Source organism: Myotis daubentonii, chromosome 9 (genome assembly GCF_963259705.1).
Source record: "Myotis daubentonii chromosome 9, mMyoDau2.1, whole genome shotgun sequence".
NCBI lineage: Eukaryota > Metazoa > Chordata > Mammalia > Chiroptera > Vespertilionidae > Myotis > Myotis daubentonii.
The window spans coordinates 54,712,065-54,727,470 of NC_081848.1; the positions used below are offsets into that span (position 1 = coordinate 54,712,065).

Sequence of the window (15,406 nt, forward strand, 5' to 3'; positions counted from 1 at the left end):
GCCACCTTTGCCCTGCCCCCCAGCCATGATGGGAGAATCAGGCGCCTTTGCCGCCCTGGCCAGTGATAGCAGGAAGTATGGGTGGACCCAGCGATGGGAGCTGGGCACGGTCGAAGCTGGCAGTCCCAGGAGCTAGGGGTCCCTTGCCTGGGCCTAAAGCGAAGCCCACAATCGTGGGGCCACTGCAGCTGCGGGTCCCTGCTGCCCGGGCCGGACGCCTCAGCCAGAGGCGTCAGGCCTGGGCAAGGGGCCGATCCTGCGATTGGAGGGTGATGGGGGTCAACGCCTGAGGGCTCCCAGTATGTGAGAGGGGGCAGGCTGGGCGGAGGGACACTGCCCCCCCACACACACACCCAGTGCACGAATTTCGTGCACCAGGCCCCTAGTATTTTATAAAATACACCATTGTCTTTGTGTGGAGGGACCTAATAGGACAACAGGGCAGGTCTCTCACACATCAGTTGGGGTGTGGAAGGACACTGTGTTCTTTCTTTGCACCCAAAACAACAAGTTAGAAAATAAATCTGTTTGGAAAAATTATCTCAGGTTTTGCCAAGGGAAGGAGAGTTAGGAAAGTTTGAGAGGTTCCTTATCCAGAAAAACAACAAGCATTCATACTAGGCTGTATGTGTCTATCACTAAGATTCTATAGGAATGAGAAAAGTATTCTTAACAGGAAAGTTAAATTCAAATGAATTTAACTGAATTTGAATTTAAATGAATTTGAATTTAACTTGTTTTTCAATGATGATTCTAAAGAAGGACCCAGTGTTTGAGGTTTTCATCAGTGGTTCTAAAAAAAACCAATTCCTAGTTCTTTGAGTGAAATAAGGGTAAATGGCAGTTCACTGTGTTGTGCCACTATGGTCTAGTATATGACTTCAAGAGTACAAATGATATTTTCTGGGATTTTGTTTTCCCTTAGAAAGAAAAACAAGAAGAAAAGTTTTCATATAATCATGAGTCAGAGAGTAAGAAATGGGCATATAAATGTTAGCTCAGTGTATAGTATACCTGAAGAAAAGGAAGAAGCCCAGGAGATGTGCATGTCCAATAAAAATGGAGAATATGGCTATATTTCAGCTCAAACCAATATTCCCTTTTCAGGAATCATCCCCTCTGGCTCACTGCTGACAATCCATGGATAGCATATGAGTGAGATGAGTTCATGAGTAAGATGAACAGGGATGTTCCACGGCAGGTAAATAAATTTGTTTCCACTGAGATAATTATTCTTACCGTGTGTCACTACTCTCATGGCATAAACAGGACAGGTGATGACATCCTATAAAATGCAATTTTTATTCCTACACTCCTGACATCGAGATATATAACTCAGTCAGCTCTCATGAATTTTTTTTTGCTGTGAAGCTATGAGTGGTTTTTTGTTATTATTGTGCTTGTTTTTTGGCTTTTTAAAAATCATTATCATCAACTGTCCAATAATGTTAAGAGACTGGGAGAGGGGGGATGGGACGGTATTATTTTAGGCTACCTGGACCTACTAAGGACTACATATGTTATTATGTGAGATAGCTAAATAGAGTTATATTACTTGGATTCTTAAAGATTAATATCTGCATTATATAAGCCCTCTGCAATACCTGTGCTCTCAAATCAATGCCCTCTCCCAAACCTCACGTCCTTTCAGACCTAACCTAGGCAAGAAACAAGGAGTCACAATTCTTTGTACCAACAAATAATTTTTCTAACTATAATTCATTAGTACCTTATTCCAAAAGTATATGAATACTTACAAGATGGTTAATCCTCATTAAAAACTAAGATTACATGACATAATTACATGTAAATAAGAAAAATGAATTAAATTCTTACCCTTTCCTATGTCGGGCACTAGTTGTGAATCATATATACAATTAGAGTTATATTGCCAAGCTAAAAATATTGGAAAGATCTAAAAATGACAAACAGTGCCTTTTAAATTAATGTCTTATTAGTTGAGTGAAGTACACTGACAAAGAATAATTTATGCTTATTCAAACTGCACTCGACATCTTCAGGTGTTTCCAAATGAGCTCACAGAAGAGTGATTAAATGCATCTGATAACAAGCCACACATTGCTGAAATTACTTACCGCCTCATTTTATGATTAATTAAACATGTAGATTAAAGTTGCAAAAGAATTTAGATTAATGAGCAAGTTAAGTCTTGCTGATATAAGTGAATTGGGAATTGGATGCTCTGTGGAACTTTATAAACATGCATTTTATAATGAATAAGACAAGGCTACATGCAGAATCGTGGCCACCAGGGCCTTTTGACGATGCAGTCTTTTTTAACATGGTTTGACAGCTTTCAAATAACATTCTTCTATAGGCTTTAAACTTTGTGCTTTGCTGTAAAACACAAGACTACGTAACTCATGTACCAGGAGTACGATTATTTTCAAGCTCTCCAAGGAAATGACCCCCTGGAGCAGCAGCTGTTCAGAAAAAAATTACAAGCTCAATTGTTATTTTAATCAGAAATAGTTTCATAGTTAAAAGCAGTTATGCAACTTGTAAAATTATATGAGACCTCATCAGTACCTTCTCTTCAACACCCCTTCCTCCAAAAATAAAACCATCCCCAAAAAGTCTTAGCTTCAGAGGACTTATTAGCAAAGCAGGGTGCTCAGTCATTCATAAAATATTCAAAGCCTTTTATTAGTGAAGTTTCTGTACTAGGAAAGTTTATGTTTAAATTTATGACAACTCTTATCAGCTTGAAAAGTGTGTCAAAATATCTGCTGGGGTTTGCTGAGTATCCAATTTTTCTCTTTTAAGATCAGTTTTACCTAATCCATGTAACTAGGCTGTGTCAAAAGCCGAGTTGGACTTTATTACTTCCCAGAACAAGAGAAATTCAGGTTGATCACAGAGATGTAGTGCATTCTCCTTTGCAAGGAATACAGAAGTGAAAATAAATTGAATCAAAGTTATTAAACTAGCTTATGGTTTCAAACCTATTCCATTTCTATTACTAAGCTGGTAGCACAATGCCATTTATTAGTATCACAGCATAATAAAGACACTCCTACAAATTCTTTGAATGGATCCAATCTGCTATCTAAAATATACCTTTAATTATTTTCTATTTATTTTCAGACCTTATGCATGATTCATTTCTTGGCAAGAGTGAGATTTTTAAAGTGTTAAATGTTTTCCCTTTCAATTTAGACTTTTTAGCCTCTAAAGCCTTACCAAGAAAACTATGGAAATTTTTACATAAGAATCAAAAGGAGCTGCTTCATGACACAGGTGGCAAATTACCCTCATTAACCCCACATATTTATCATGTGGACATAATTGCCCATTTGAAGATTTATGTTAATGAAAATATAATATTGAGACATAAGTCTCTGACTATACTGAAATTCACTAAAAGTGAAAATCACTTTTTAGGCAGACAAAACAAAATAGTCTTCATTTGATATGGTTATTTCAGTTTTATTGTCATGGTTTTCACTGAGTAATTTAAACCACATTATATCACCACAAAAGGTTACTTCAAGTTTATAAGCTTTCCCCCCTTATAGTTCAACTTGAATGTAACAGTAAGGTCTTCTAGGTAAAAATATGGACCCAAATACTTCAAGGACCAAATAATATACTTTTTATTTATATAAAAATTTAAATTCCTCATTTATATCCTTCAAAGGAGGAAATCTGACAACAAAGTAGTTATATTAGCCTGAAAGAAGCTAGAGTAGGTAACTAAAAAAAAAAATTCCTTTGCAATTTTAAATGCACTTGGTATGTGCCAGAAGGGCATAGCTTATTCATACAGCTCAACAGCCACCAAATTTTAAGAATCAGGATCTTTCCACTCCAGTCATTGCCATATTATTTCTAGGCCCCACAAATTATGAGGCGTGTCCTGGAATTACTAATAACTTAATAAAATTGTGTCATTCTTAAGGCATTTTAATACAAGAAGATACATTTATTTCCCCATGAAAGTAACTTTTGTAAAGTAACTGTAAAGTCCTAAATGCTGAATATACTTAGCTATTATATGTAGTTATTATAATAATTAGCATGTTTCAGTTTTTTTGATAAATGCTTTATAAAATTTACCTGCATTAAGTACATAAATTTATTAGTTATTTAAAGTTAAGAGTTAAATGTTTACCTGAAATACCAAAATAGGTACTTTGCTCTGAAATTTTGAATAAATGAGCAATTTAAAATATCCCAAATCAGCCATAATGTGATATAAAAATTCCTAAACATTATTTTCATTAAATCAAGATGGCAATTTATTGTAACATATTTTCTTTTATTTCACAACATATAGCCATGTGGGCTATGAACCTTGCATTTCTAAGAGGAGATTAATATTTTCTCTATTTCATATATGGATTGAAAAAAGTATTAAAATACTCACCAGAGACTAAAATGAGACGACTAAATTCATTTTTGAATGTGACTGGGCCAAGGTTTGTCAAGGTGAACTACAAATGCGTTAATATCCACAACACTGCCAAATGCTGAATTATTAATATTGTCGGCTGCTCGGTTTCAGTTCATGCCCTATAGAGGAGTTTTGTGAGATCCATCAAAAACTCAGCCTCTCAACATGTTTACAAGCATCCTGGAGGCAAAATGACTTAAACTAAAAATAAAGTGACGCTAACCAAGCAAACTGTCATCAAGGCCAGACTAAGGTTCATAAATGCAAAGAACTAGTCTATAGCAGAGGGAGCAAATGAAGCCAGGTGCCACTCCATGCCAGAGCCTTGACAACTCAGCTCCCAGCACTTGAGATACTAGGCAGAGGACTAACCGCGGTTCTTCATGTACCAGGATCAGCAGCATTACGTACTATACTTGTAAGTTGTTTGGAGATTTATAAAGTATGATTATTTTTTAAAATCAAAGGTTTCTAAACTTCACTCTGTACTTTATATTGTATCAATTCTATGATAGATAATTCAGATCAAAACTAATTTTGTTTGCCCTAGCCGGGTGGCTCAGTTGATTGGAGCATCATCCCATACATCAAAAGGTTGTGGGTTTGATTCCCCATCAGGGCATATACCTAGGTTGCAGATTTGATCCCCAGCCAGACACATATGGCAGGCAACTGATTGATGTTTCTCTCTCACCCTCTCTGAAAATCAATGAAAACCATATCCTCAGGTGAGGATTTTTAAAAAGTGATTTTGTTCAAAATGCAAAACCTACAGCTGAAACTAATATGTTATATGTCAATTATATCAGAAATAGACAAATACAAATGGGTTGTAAACTTGGGGAAATTTAAGATTTTTGATACTCATCTGTCCAATCTTTCATTCAATAGCTATGTCCCCTATAAAGCAAGACAATAGTGTGGTGAAGGCCTGGGACAGTGGGGGGCAGGGCAGGTATGGCTAGAAGAGGTCAATGGGGAAAAAAGGGGGACATCTGCAATACTTTAAACAATAATGGTAAATTTTTTAAAATAAAAAAGATTTAATTGTGGTAGTACAATGGTTTAGTTTGTATATAAAATTTAGCTAATAATCCCAATAATTTTAAACACAAGTTAAAACAAGAAAATGTAAAGAAACTGGGTGTTAAAGTTATGAAGGCCTTAGTATTAAACCACAAAAAATCAATGCAATCCTCATTTGCCACAGAAATAAGAAATAAGTGGGAACATTAGTTATACTCATAAATTATATATATACATATATATATATATATTATACCTGGGCTCTTATACAAAGTGATGAGAGGTCACAAAGTCCTTCTTGAAGCATTTTCCTTTCCTCATCAGAAGATATAGAATGTCTAAAAAGAAGAAACTAATAGTTATTGGACCCACTATCTGCCAGATATAAAATAAATGTTCTCTATTCATCAGATAATCTTCCCAACAACCACACTCATTTTATAGATGAGGACACTGAGTCTTAAGCTAAGTAATTTGTCCAGAGTCACACCAATGATGGGGATGAAAGTAAAGCCCTAGAACGCAACTCCAAGGTTCATTTGTTCTTTCTGCTACATTATGCTTATTTACAGCCTATACTATTTTTGTATTTATGTTATTCTCTACTAGCTAGAATTCCTTTCTGGTTCTCAGATAATCCATCCCTACCACTTCCTTCCAATTTTTATCTACCCCAAAAAGCATGTTGTATTCTCTCAGCACTTTGTTTAAAAGCCTTTACTACAACACTTAAAGTTACAAGGATTCATACAATATACGTTCACATAAAGTTACCAATATTATCATCTATATTACAGCAATATAATCAGAAAATGGTTTAATTGACACACTACAGTATGTTTCTCCCATTCTACACTCCTCTATTCTCTCTCACTTTCAGATGAACTGTCATTATTGCTATTATTATCATTATCATTATTACTTTATATTACCAACCTCAAACAAATGAGATTGTTCTTGTGCTATTCTCTGGATCCCCAAAATAGTGTATATTTTCCTGCTTTTAATCTGCTCAAATGTTCTTATACTCCTAAACCACCTCTCTTTCCTTTCAATAAAAAATTCTACTCCTGAACATTTCATAAAAAGTGTAAGACACTCTTGATTGTTCATTTTTTTTGCAACGAATATCTAAGCACTTATTATTTACTAGAAACTAAGAACAGAAAACAAGATAGAACTTATTTGTCTAAGAGCTTACAACCCACCACAAAAAGATAAGTAAACCAAAATTTGTAACATAGATTTTTGCCATAATAAAAGTATGTAAAAGTGATGTGGATACAAAGAATAAAAATTAATAACCCATCTGTGGAGATAATGGTCCAGAAAGGCTTCCTATTGAAGGTTGTATATAAAATAAAGTTTCATTAACAGGACATAGCAGAGAAATAACAATAGTAATCATCTGTTATTGAAATTTTTCTATGTGTGAAGCATTCAATAAAATGCATTATATAATTTCTTCATATATGTGGAGACTTCTGCTTCTGACCAAGATGAACAAACAATGAGCAAATTTACCCTTCAGGCTTAAACAACTAAAAAAATGAGCAAAATATATGAAAACAACAATTCTCAGACACTGACCAGCAGGCAATGAAGGATAGTGATTTCTGAGAAAGGAAAAACAAGTAAGTTTATCCTTACAGCTTACTGCATAAAGAAGGAAATTACTGCCCTAGCTGGTTTGGCTCAGTGGATAGAGCATCAGCCTACGGACTGAAAGATCCTGGGTTCAATTCTGGTCAAGGGCACGTACCGGTTGCAGGTTTGTTCCTCGGTCCCTCTTGCGGGAGGCAACCAATGGATGTGTCTCTCTCACATCAATGTTTCTCTCTGTCTCTTCCCCTCCTTTCCACTCTTTCTAAAAATCAGTGGAAAAATATCCTTGAGTGAGGAGAAAGAAAGGAAGGAAGGAAGGGAGGGAAGAAGGAAGGAAGGAAGGAAGGAAGGAAGGAAGGAAGGAAGGAAGGAAGGAAGGAAGGAAGGAAGGAAGGAAGGAAGGAAGGAAGGAAGGAAGGAAGGAAGATATTACTGACTGCAGTACACAGAGGCAGATCTTTATGGTCTCAGTGAGTTAAGAAGATAGAACTAGGGATTCTAAGGAGACCAAGGTGGCTATAGTGCATAGAGCAGACTAACAGAGAAGAGTTAGACTTCCAGAGATCTGCAGAGTCCATTATAAGAATTTAAGCAATTACTGATCAGCTAGCTCATGGGTACACATATAAGAAAACTAAAAAAAGTTAGAGCAAGATATCCAAAAGGATCAGAGAGAATAATCCCAGAGTACACATAAATCCAGGAATAGTTTATTTTCCCATCATCAAAAGTATAAAACTTTAAAACACAAGGGGCATTGGTGAGTACTCAAAACAGTATTGCCTTAGTAATGGAGAAAATTAACCTTACAATAAAGGCTGTACTAGTCTCAATTGACAGAGCTTAAAAGCAAACATTAAAAGGATCACATTTGGGGGGTTAGGGGGAGAGGGTATGGAGAAATTGATTAATAAAGATAGAACTCATGGACATGGACAACAGTGTGGTGATTGTGGGGGTGGAGAGTGGAGGTGGAAGAAGGCATAGAGGGGATAAATGGTGATAGAAAACATAAAATAAAATAAAAATTATTTCCAAGTATCTTAACTGTATACCAAGAAAAAAACTACAAAAATATTTATAGAAATACAGAAATATTCAGCACTCAGGAAGGTAAAATTCACAATTTTTGTTGATGCCAAAAATAAAAACTACCAGCCATTCAAAGAAGCAGAAAAATAGAACCCATAATGAGGAGAAAAAATCAATCAATTGAAACTGATAATAGAATAAGTAGACAGGGATATGAAAACAGTTATTATAGTTGCATTCTATTTGTTACAGACTATATTAAGTATAGACTTGAATCTATCATAAAGACTCAAATTTAACTTCTAGAGATTAAAAAAAAAATGTCTGAGATGAAAAATGTATTGAGGTGAATTAAAACCAGAGTAGACATGCCAAACAAAAGACAAATGAACTTAAAGATTGATCGATAGAAACAATAAAAATTAAAACACTGAAAAAATGTAGACCAAATCAGTGAACTGTAAGGCAACTTTGAGCTACATAACGTATGTGTAATTGGATTCCACACAAAAAAATTGCAGTGAACAAAAGAATTTCTGGAAAAAAGTTTTTTTGAAGAAATAATAGTTGAAATATTTCCAGATGTGACAAAAATTAAACCCATACATACAAGAATTTCAAAAAACCCCAAACTCAAGAAACATTAAGAAAACTACGAAATAATCAAATAGCTTACAACCTGTAAAGAGAAAATCATAAAAGCAGGCAGAGGAAAATTACACATCATATTCAGAAGAACATATATGAGTTACAACAGACTTATTTTTAAAAATAATGCAAACAAAAGACATGGATCTATCTATATCTTTAAATTATTCAACAAAAAAATTAATCTAAAATTTTATACCTGGCAAAATAAAGATTTTTTTCAGAAATACAAAAGCTGAAGAAAATTTTACCAGCTCATCAGTATACATATCTTACAAGAAGTGTAAAGAGATCCTTCAGGCAGAAAGTAATGCTACCAAGTAGAAATCCGAATCTACCCAAAGGAATAATTACACTGGAAATGTTATATATATGGGTAAATATAAAATACTGTTTCTTTCTTTTTAAATCTCTTTAAAATACGATTGACTGCTCTAGCTGGTTTGGCTCAGTAGATAGAGCATCAGCCTACGGACTGAAGGGTCCCAAGTTCCATTCCAGTCAAGGGCACATGCCCAGGTGGCAGGCTCGATCCCCAGTAGGGGCATGCAGGAGGCAGCTGATCAATGATTCTTTCTCATCATTGATGTTTCTATCTCTCCCTTTCCCTTCCTCCCTGAAATGAATAAAAATATATTAAAAATATGTATATATTATTGACTATTCAAAACAAAAATTATTATTTTTAGGTTTATAACATATGTAGAAGTAATATATCTGAACAACAATAGCATAAAGGCTAGGGAAGAGAAATGAAAGTATACTAGTATAAGATTCCTTCTTATAGCGTACGTAAAGTGGGACAATATTACTTGAAGTAAGACTATTATAAGTTGTATAGTTTTCTACAAATTGTAAATCTAGCATGAAATGTAGTAAAACAAAAAAAAAGAAAGAAAGAAGCCAACAAAGGATTTAAAATAAAATCATAAAAATTATTAATAAATTAAAAACAAAGCAAGAAAAAAGAATAATGAAGAGATAATACAAGAAAACAAAAAGAAGATTCAACCACATCAATATTGACATTAAATATAAATGGTCTAAACACCCAAATTAAAAGAGATTGTGATACCAGAATAAAATGTAAGACTCAACTGTATTCAATCTACAAAAAAACAATCCACTTGAAAGATGAAGAAACAATATTTTAAAGGTGAAAACATATAAACTATATACCATGGTATCATTAATAAAAAGAGTGTCAGTGGCTATCAGACAAAGTAGATTACAGAGCAAAGAATATTACTAGGGATAAAAGGATTCTTATATAATGATAAAGCGGTCAAGTCATTGGGAGGACATAATGATCTTAAACATGTATTTACCTAATATTCACTTAGTTTCAAAATACAAAAAATAAAATCTAGTAAAATTTCAAGAATTATTCATTTTTAAAATCTCAGTGTGGTAAAGGTCTGGGGAGAGGGGAGGGTAAAGGCAGGGGGTCGGGATTAAGGGGTCAATGGGGGGAGAAAAGGAAACATCTGCAATACATTCAACAAGATAAATTTTAAAAATATAAAATATATGCGAGAAGCCATATAACAAAAGAAAAAATGATAGAACAAGTAGACAAAAATCAGTAAGGATGTAAAAGACCTCAACCAACTTTACCTAATTTCATTTCTAGAATTTTCCAGCCAACAAAACAATTAGGAATTCAGTAGCAGAAAGATATCTGAAAAAAATCCCTAAATATTAAGAAATAAAATAATCAGTGTGGTTCAGTGGTTGAGAGCTGACTTATGAACCAGGAGGTCACAGTTCAATTCCCAGTCAGGGCACATGCCCGAGTTGCAGGCTCGATCCCCAGTGTGGGGCATACAGGAGGCAGCTCATCAATGATTCTCTCTCATCATTGATTTTTCTCTCTTCAATAAAAATATATTTAAAATTTTTTAAAAGAAATAATACTTATAAACAACCCACTGATCTAAGAAAAAATAATATGGAAAATCAGAAAGTATTTTGAACTGAATAAAAAGGAAAACACCACATATCAAAATTTATGGGACATAGCAAAGAAGTATACTATTTGCTGCAACTATTCCTTCTATGGAAAAGGACCAGTATAGCAATATAACCAGAGTCAAAGTCATCATTCTCAAGTATCTTCACTTTTCTCAGTCATGGTAGCCAAGTTTCACCTTGTGTCTCTGAAATCAACAAGACCCTGCCTGTGTACTTTAACTCCTAGTGTTAATATCTTTGTGTTTATAGTATGCCTCTAAATCCTCAAAGTAACTTTAAATATATTCTCATTCCTTTAAAACAGGAATGGGGAACCTTTTTTCTGCCAAGGACCATTTTGATATTTATAATATCATTCACAGGCCACACAAAATTATCAACTTAAAAATTAGTCCACTAGGGGAGAACCAAGATGGCAGTGTAGGCAAATGCCTGTAATCACAGACTCTCACAATCACATCAAAATTACAACTAAAATACAGAACCACCAGAAAGCTGGCTGAATGGAAGTCTTACAACTAGAGAAGTAAAGAAGAAAGCGCACTGAGACTGGTAGGAGGTGCGGAGGCATCGAATGGGCCACCTACCTGGGCCACTTTTTTAATCAAGAGGGAGATCGCCTCTGCGGAGGCCACCTGGAGGAGCAAGGGGTCCCAGCCTCACACCAGACCACCAGCCCAGGGTCGCAGAGATGGGAAAAGAAGTCCTTCTGGGCAGTAAGAACTATGGGCTATAAAAACCAGTGCAGATTGAGGCTGAGGGGACACTCAGGCTGCTGAAGTCCCAGCTGCTCCTCTTATAAGGCTAGCAGCATGAATTGAACTTACAAGCTCCCACTTTCTCTGAGCTCCAGTGCCTGGTGAGGCTCTAAAAGACCCAGACACATACAAGGAGAAACTGGACTGTCTGGCATCAGGGCAGGAAATCGGGGGCGGCTTTCTTCCAGATGGAGGTGTTCCCGGGGATCATTGTTCCCATGCTGGGACCTCCTTGGTTGCAGGGCTGAGTGGCAGCCATTTCTGTTTGCTCAGGCCTGGTGAATCCCTAAGACCACACCACACCCAATTTACAACCCCACCCAAGCTGTGCACAGCGGATTTTGGATATGAATGGCCTGTCCTTTCTCAGGCTAAAAACCTGTCAAACAAGCTGCAGCTGGGTTAGGGAGCCCCAACCTATCAATAAAAGGCCCAAGACCTGGCACTAGCACCAGCCTGCCTTGCTTCACAACTGGGCATCATGTAGGCACTTCCAAAACCAATACAAAGAGGAGAAATCTGCAGATGTCTCTGTAGGTCCTGCTGGGTGGCCTAAGGCAGTGGCTGACTTTGCACCTCCCTGGAGACCCAAGAGCCAGTGTACACAGTGGTCAGTGTCACACCATACCAGATTACAACTCTACACATCCATAAGCGACACACTCCAGGAGCAGACTCAATGAGCACCAAAGCCCCACTGAAGCAAATCCTACTCCATAAGGGTGTCTCCTGCACAGCAGCTTTTCCACTGTAGTTGCAGCTGGTCCCCACAGCCAATTAGCCTAGAGGTCAATTCTTCCCAGAGACACCAAAAGCAATCAAGGCACAACTACAACATCCGAATTATGGGGGTGCCAAAAGAGAGCAAGATATTGAAAACCTATTTGAAGAAATAATGACAGAAAACTTCCCCTAACTGGTGAAAGAAATAGACTTACAAGTCCAGGAAGCACACACAGAACCCCATACAAAAGGAACCCAAAGAGGACCACACTAAGACACATCATAATTAAAATGCCAAGGGCAAAAGAGAAAGAGAAAATCTTAAAAGCAGCAAGAGAAAATCAGTTAGTTACCTACAAGGGAGTGCACATACAACTGTCAGCTGATTTCTCAACAGAAACTATGCAGGCCAGAAGAAAGTGGCAAGAAATATTCAAAAAACTGCCTGGTACTGGCACAAGAACAGACATATAGACCAATGGAACAGAACAGAGAACCCAGAAATCAATCCAAGCCATTATGCTCAATTAATATTTGACAAAGGAGGCAAGAGCATACAATGGAGTCAAGACAGTCTCTTCAATAAATGGTGTTGGGAAATTTGGTCAGATACATGCAAAAAAAATGAAACTAGATCACCAACTTACACCATACACAAAAACAAACACAAAATGGCTAAAGGACTTACTAGTAAATGTAAGACGGGAAACCATAAAAATCCTACAAGACTCCATAGGCAGCAAAATAGCAGACATATGTCTTAGCAATATCTTTACAGACACAGCTCCTAGGGCAATAGAGACTAATGAGAAAATAAACAAATGGGACTACATCAAAATAAAAAGCTTCTGCACAGCAAAAGAAACCATCAACAAAACAGCAAGAAAGCCCACTGCATGAACAGTGGCCAATGAGAACAATGGCCAATATGAGAACATATTGCCAATGATATTTCAGATAAGGGTTTAATCTCCAAAATTTATAGAGAACTCATACAACTTAACAAAAGGAAGATAAAGGATCCAATCAAAAAATGGGCAAAGGACCTAAATAGACACTTTTCGAAAGAGGACATACAGAAGGCCAAGAGACATATAAAAACATGCTCAAGTCACTAATCATCCGAAAGATGCAAATCAAAACAACAATGAGATACCATCTCACACCTGTCAGAATGTCTAGCATCAACAAATCAACAAACGATAAGTGCTGGCAAGGATGTGGAGAAAAAGGAACCCTTGTGCACTGCTGGTGGGAATGCAGACTGGTGCAGCCACTGTGGAAAACAGTATGGAGTTTCCTCAAAAAGTTAAAAATGGAACTCCCATTTGACCCAGTAATCCCACCTCTAGGAATATATCCCAAGAAACCAGAAACACCAATCAGAAAGGATATATGTACCCCTATGCTCATAGTAGCACAATTTACAATAGTTAAGATTGTAACTAAGTGTCCATCAGCAGATGAGTGGATTAAAAAGCTGTGGTACATCTACACAATGGAATACTACGCCACTTTAAAAAAGAAAGAGCTTTTACCATTTGCAACAGCATGGATGGACCTGGAGAACATTATGCTAAGCAAAATAAGCCAGTCAGAGAAAGATAAATATGACACGATCTCGCTCATATGTGGGATATAATGATCAACATAATTTGATGAACAAGAATAGATCCAGAGACAAATGGCAGGGGAGCGGTGGGGGGGGGGGGGGGGCGGTTAGAGAGCAACCAAAGGACTTGTATGCATGCATATTAGCATAACCAATGGACACAGACACTGGGGCAGTGGGGGCTTGCCCGGGGTGGGAATGGCTTGGGGGGGGGGGGGACAAGTGGGGAAAAAGGAGACATATGTAAAACTTTAGACAATAAATAAATAAATATTCAAAGTGATGAAGAGCAAGGACCTACAACCAAGATTACTCTACCGAGCAAAGCTATCATTTAGAATTGAAGGTCAGATAGAGCTTCACAGACAAGAAAAAGCTAAAGGAGTTCATCACCACCAAACCAGTATTGTATGAAATGATGAAGGGTATTCTTTAAGAAGAGGAAGAAGAAAAAGGTAAAGATACAAAATATGAACAACAAAGTGGCAACAAATACTTATCTATCAATAATTGAATCTAAAAATTAAAAGAATAAAAAATCTGATGAACAGAATAAACTGGTGAATGGAATAGAATCAGAGGCATGGAAATGGAACAAACTGACAATTCTCAGAGAGAAGGGGTGTGGGGGGTGCGGGAAGAGATTAGACAAAGATCTTATATGCATGTATGCATTACCTATGGACACAGACAATAGGGTGGCAAGGGCCTGGGGTGGGGTGGGAACCGGGTGGAGGGGAGCTACAGGGGGAAAAAAGAAGGACATCTATAATAATTTCAACAATAAAGATTTTTTAAAAAAAAAATTAGCCTGCTATATTTGGTCAAACATTTAATTAATTCGCCCCTAGTGCCTTGACTGGGCCTTATATGATTTCATGGGCCTTATACAGCCCACAGGATGGATGTTCCCCAACTCTGCTCTAAAAACACATCTTCCTCCAAGTCCTCCAGGAGAAGAAAAACTACCTTTAATTTTCAGTGGGTATCTAACCAATGAGATGCAAGGGATTTAAATATTGACAAGAGAGAACTAGCATGATCATTTTCTCCTGCCTTTTCTAAAACTCAGTGTTATGATGAACAACAGGAACAAGGAAAAGCAAAAGAGTCATTTTAACTCCTTTCTTTCCCTCATGCACCCCACCACATATAGTCATATTGATCCTAAATTGGCAAAGTCTCTTCTTTCTGTTCCTAACTTTCGGTTCCCAAAATACAACCTTCATTTAAACATTTATCTCCTGCCTGAACTATTGCAATATCCCTCACAAGCTGTTTCTCTAATTCAAATATTTTTTTTTCCACACCAATCAACTCTGCTGGCTGAACTAATTTTTTAAAAGCAAATCTCTTGCCTTGCCACTGGACTATTTGATTGTGATTGGCCCCTTAATGTAGCCTTACAGGACATAATGATATGACCACTAAATATTCTAGTTTATACATACCCTATACCTAAGTCAAACTGGATTTCTCAGTGTTACCTATCCCATAATCCCCTGCTTCCATTTGTCTGTTCCATACCCCTGTGCCTTTCATTCCTCTCACTACCATGATGCTCCTCTCTCGTCATCTTTTCATCCATTCCATTGGCAAAATTCTACTCAA

The 15,406-nt window shown here is 36.7% G+C and overlaps 1 protein-coding gene across 12 annotated transcripts in view; it reads right to left on the reverse strand.

The window, feature by feature from the left end:
- SOX6 (SRY-box transcription factor 6) overlaps positions 1 to 15,406 on the reverse strand; it is a 550,404-nt gene that overhangs the window by 435,787 nt on the left and 99,211 nt on the right. For 6 of the 12 annotated variants that reach the window (XM_059709013.1, XM_059709007.1, XM_059709006.1 and 3 more), the window contains one exon: positions 5,700 to 5,781. The exons of 5 other annotated variants lie outside the window; for them this stretch is intronic. The gene's annotated coding sequence lies outside the window, so the exon portion shown is untranslated. Of the gene's footprint in view, positions 1 to 4,390; positions 4,537 to 5,699; positions 5,782 to 15,406 lie in introns of all 12 variants that reach the window. One more of the 12 variants, XM_059709008.1, reaches the window with a different exon arrangement.